Genomic DNA, 5,094 nt, shown 5'->3' on the forward strand with positions numbered 1-5,094 from the left:
GCTAGCTGGGCTGGTAGGGGGCAGAGCTCAGCGAGAGCTCTTCCAGCCTCACTCTGTGTTAGTAACACTCCAGCTTGGCATGGATTGGGCTGTTCTTGCAGAACCCTCTGCATCCTGCCCCCATCTCCTGTGTGCACCGCTCCCTACTGCTCAGATGAGATCCCAGTGAAATCTCTGACATGAACTGACCTCTGCAGAGTGATACCCCAGTGTACAGATGCGAGTCGGGAATCAGAGCCTTTGGCTTTTCTCCTAGTACCTGGCTGGATCTTCTGGGGGTTTTTTCAGAGTCTTACGCAGCCCTGGGTTAGGCAGCGATGTATGAATGATTATTTTTATTGTAGCTGTGCTCAGATTGTGCCCAGTGGAGATCAGGGTCCCATTGTTGTAGGGTGGGGTGTGAACATGCACGGAGAGCCACCTCCTGCCCCGAGGACCTCACAGTCCAATAGACAAGACATGAAGGAAAAGCCAGTATAATTATGCCCATGTTACAGATGGGAAAGTGAGGCTCAGACGGGGGAGGTGTCTTGCCCTAGGTCACGTAACGAGTGGCAGAGCTCAGAGCAGAATTCTGATCCCCTGATTTCCACCTGAGCAGACTCCACTGCCCCTCTGAAGCAAGGCACTTGCCCAGTCCCTAGAGGTATTTGGCAGACAGTCGCCCAGGACCAGTTAGTCAGGGGAGTTCCCACTCTCTCCCGCCAGACCTCAGGGCACATAGTATAAATCCACTTCTTCCCGCTTCTCTTGCTGGGCTAAGCCCTGTCCCCACTCACACCCACCTGTTTAGCTCAGGAGTCTCGCTCTTTAGCTGTAACATGGCATTGCCCATCTCTGGCCCCATTCACCCAAGGCATCAGTGCCATCGATCAGTGCTCAACAGTGCAGCCGCATGCCCTAGGGGCAAGGCAAGTAGGGGTCACAGTGAGGGGCTGGCCGCCTTTCCGAGTGCAGCCCTCAGGCATCAGGCCTCAGGCTCTTACCTCCCGGGGGCTGGCATCCTCCAATTGTCCTGCTCTCGGAGCGGGTTCTGGGCTCCAGTCCACCACGCGTAGGCTGCAGCAGGACGCCTGGTCTGTCAGGGGTTTGTGACCCATGTGGGGACAGTGTCACTGAAAAGCTTCATCTGAACAGGAGCCGAGCAGGAGAGAAGGCGTTTAAACCACCCAATGGCCAGGAGGCCTGTCTGCTTTGCCCAGGGTCTGACATCCCAAAGTGGAGACCTGGACAGGCTCAGCTTCCTGAGGGCACCCCTAAACTCCAGGGATGGGGGGTCAGTTTCTGCTCCTCCTTGTGAGAGTGTCTAATCCCCCCCCATTGGCTTTTGATCCTCCCACCCCCAGGACTTTGAATCCAGCCCAGCAGGCCCAGCAGGGGCATGTAGCCCAGTGTTCAGAGGGAACTGATCTGCATTGGCTTGTCTGGGGAAAAGGGCAATCAGGATTCGCCTCCCCTGCCTGGGTGCACTTCCTGCTTGTCAATTAACTCAGGCTATAAGTCCATTAAACAGTGCAGCAGCCTGGTCATCAGTTCTCAGCAGTTCCAGATGCAGCACTGTAGCGTTACTCTCACTCTGTAGATAGGTAAAGTGAGTCATAGAGAATTGTCTCACTTCCCCCCCCGCCCCCGAGATGCACAGCCGTGGCAGGAAAAGAATTCAGGTGTCCAGATATCATCTCTGTAAACCTGGGTGTAATGCAGATGCTAATAATCCATAGCATTCACATGGTGGTTTTCTTTCATACACCTCAAAGACATAATTATCATTGCAGCTGGGGAAACTGAGGCACAGAGCAAGGCAGGCCCCAATCCTCAAAGACATTTAGGCACCTAAATGCCTTTGAGGATCGGGGCCAAAGTGGCTTCCCCAAGGCCATGGAGTGAGTCGGTGGCAGGTCCTGGCTGCGGGCTTCGTTTTGCACTATTCTACCTGAAGTCACAGCAGCATGCCAGCAAGGCTGGCCCCTGGGCCCGAGGGGAGCAGGTGTGTACATGTGCAGGAGATGCCTTGAGAGCCAGCATGCCCCCATTGGGGCTCAGGGGACCCCGCCTATGACTGGCAAGACTGTGGTCCCGTGTGGAGTTTGAGCCTGACCTGCCCCCTGCTCCCAAAAACAGCAAGCTGAAGCTGGCTGGGACGTCTCCAGGGTGGTCCTCTGCTGGGACGGTAATTCTGGCCAGGCTTCAGCCCTTGTGTTTCTCGCTAGGGGGTAGGAAGATGAGAGCTTTGTTCTAATTTCCCAGCAAACTCCTTCTTCCCACCCTGGGGAGGAGCAGAGCTCTGCAACAGCTTGGCCTGGGACTATGCGAGTGCGGTTCTGTCGCTCGGGGTAAGGAGCTGTGCGTCTCGCTAGCAGGGGAGCTCTCAGCCCATGGCTTCATTTCATAGTGACCGAGGCTCTGTGCCACTTCCCCCCTGCCCCAGGGGGAGTGCACCCTGAAAAGACTAGCAGGCCTGGCTGCTGCATGGTATAAAGAGTGTGTGTAGCCTGACGTAGGGCTTGTGGATTTTAGGAGCTCCACCGAGCGCTTGCAGAGGGAAAACGGGGGAGGCATAGTCCCAGCTTTACCCCCACCCTCCTTGCACCCTTCGTGTAAGGTAGCCACATCTGTGACCAGCAGCAGCCATCTTTCCTCCTGCCTTGAGCCACAGACTCTATGGCCCAGGGCTGAAATCCTGGCCTTCAGTTTGCACAGCACCTAGCGCAATGACATTCTGGTCTCTGACTAGGGCTCCTAGCCTCTGTGGGAATAGAAATAGTAAATGACTATCATACCGACATCCATGGCGAAACTCCCATTGCCGTGACCAGGGCCTGACTTTTGCCCCACAGACTTTGCTCTATGGATCTTGTTCGCCTCTGGACTTTACAAAGAGCATGTGGGTAATTTTTCAAGAACATTTTACAGGCCCTGAAGCAAACATTCGCTGGGTTTCTAAGTGCGTCTTTCTTCAAAGCACTTCAACAACCCTTAACATTTTTGTAGCACTTTTCATGTTCAAAGCATCACCCGGATATTAACGAATGAATCCTTGCAACAGCCCGGCCAGGGAGGCTGGTGAGCTGAGCTAGGCAGGTTTACTATGACATTTTTCAGTGAAAAAAATGCAGCGACTGTGACACTGAAGCAGTTCATGACAATGTGTTGGTTTCACTGGATTGTTTTGGCTGGAGAAACCTTACCAAATCTACTGAAATAAATTGAGGTGTTTCAATTGTTTGGTTCCAAATGACTTTTCATTTCACAATAGCCTTTCATTTTATCTAAAAAAAATAAATCAAACCATCTGAAAATGGTGAAAAGTGAAATAAAACATTGATTTTGTCCAAACAAAATACTTAATTCAGAAAAAAAAAAGTTTATACTTTTAAATTCACCAGAAAAAATTGACAATTTTCATTTTGCTTTGATACCAGGTTTTCTGTTTTGTTTCAGATTTGCCCATGAACTAAAAATATAAAAATCAGTGATTTGTGACACAGAGGCCCATTGGTTCCAACAGGCAAAAAATTCACTGTTCTTTGCAAGCAACTCCTGTCTCAGACCTGAGAAACTCACTACTCCTAAGGGCCGATTTACATGGATGAATTCTTGCATTGACCACACTTTCCCTTCACTGAACACATATATCACTTGACAAATGTCACTTGTTTCCTTTTCCAGAGTGTTTGTAGACAGCACATGATTTTTCTGAATTTGTTTCTTACAGGAAGTGATTTGCCAGCTAATCTCAGTAGCTCTCTCTTGTTCTGTATTTCAGGTTCTTCGTACCTGAGAGCTGCAATCAGAACAGCTTTGCTTAGTTTGGATGGGATGCAAAGATCTCCTAGAAGGTCTGTGTTCCTGTTCCCTATTGTCAGTATCAGGTTTCCGGTGCAAACACTCATGTTTACAAGTGGCAAATATTGCTTTCCGTCAATGTGCTCCAAATATTTACTTAGCGTGTGCTGATTCGGTTAATGCTCCTGGCACCAAACACATCTCTGGTGCATTCCTCCAGAGCGAGCGCAAACGGGGCATGAAAATTGGCCCTGCCAATTTCTTCCACTGTTTGTGGGGGGTTTTCTGTTTTGTTTTGTTTTTATTTATTTATTTGTTTTTACAGTTCTGTTTAGACCCTTAGCTTCAGCTCTCCATTCTCTCCACTGCCCTGTATTATAGTGATAACCTCCAGTGGATAGGACTTGCTTTGTCACAGATGAGTTACTTGGGCCCAGATCCTCCAAGGTATTTAGGGTTCTAACTTCTGCTGACGTCTGTGGAATTTAGGAACCTAAATACTTGTGAGGGTCTTGGTCTCAGGTTCCTGTCTGTGCTAAGAGAATAATAGGACTGCCCTTCTCCCCAGGGTGTGGTGCATCCCATTTCTTAGACAGACACTGCTTCGCCTGCCAGGCCAACACCCTGGGGGTGTTGCAGGGTAGAGCTGCCTTGCAGCTGTTGCTGCTAAAGACTGTGCATTAATTTAATTAGCTGAGATCCAGGGGGAATACCTGTGTTGTGATGCTAGTTTTTGGTCTGGAGAGACCTCTGTTGTTCATATTTAAATTGTCTCTGCTAGAGGCCCTGTTTTGGAGCCATGGCTGCTTGCTGATGGTCCCAAAGGATTAATAGAATATGAGGGGTGGAAGGGACCTCAGGAAATCATCTAATCCAACCTCCTGCTCAAAGCAAGACCAATCCCCAGATGGATTTTTGCCCTAATCGGCCCCCTCAAGGATTGAACTCACAACCCTGGGTTTAAACAGGCCAATGCTCAAACCACTGAGCTATCCCTCCCCTCATGATTGGCTCACGCAGGTGCTACAATGGCCTCCTGTTGTGGGTGACTGAGGCCCAGAAGGCAGGGGCCTGCTCTCCCTTACGCTGGGAGTAACTACCTTGCCAGGAATGGAGTTATTCTGGATCTGCACCACCGTGACAGAGATCAGAACCTCACCCAGAGAGACTATCTGGTCTATGGCCACCGAATCCGGGCCATGGAAAGAAAGGGGGCTCTAGCTGGTTAGGTGCTGAACTGGGTCTCAGGAGAATTGGGTTCAAATCCTGGTTCTGCCACAGACTCCCTGGGTGCCCTTGGCTGAGTCA

The sequence above is a fragment of the Gopherus flavomarginatus genome, chromosome 22, assembly GCF_025201925.1.
Source record: "Gopherus flavomarginatus isolate rGopFla2 chromosome 22, rGopFla2.mat.asm, whole genome shotgun sequence".
Lineage (NCBI taxonomy): Eukaryota > Metazoa > Chordata > Testudines > Testudinidae > Gopherus > Gopherus flavomarginatus.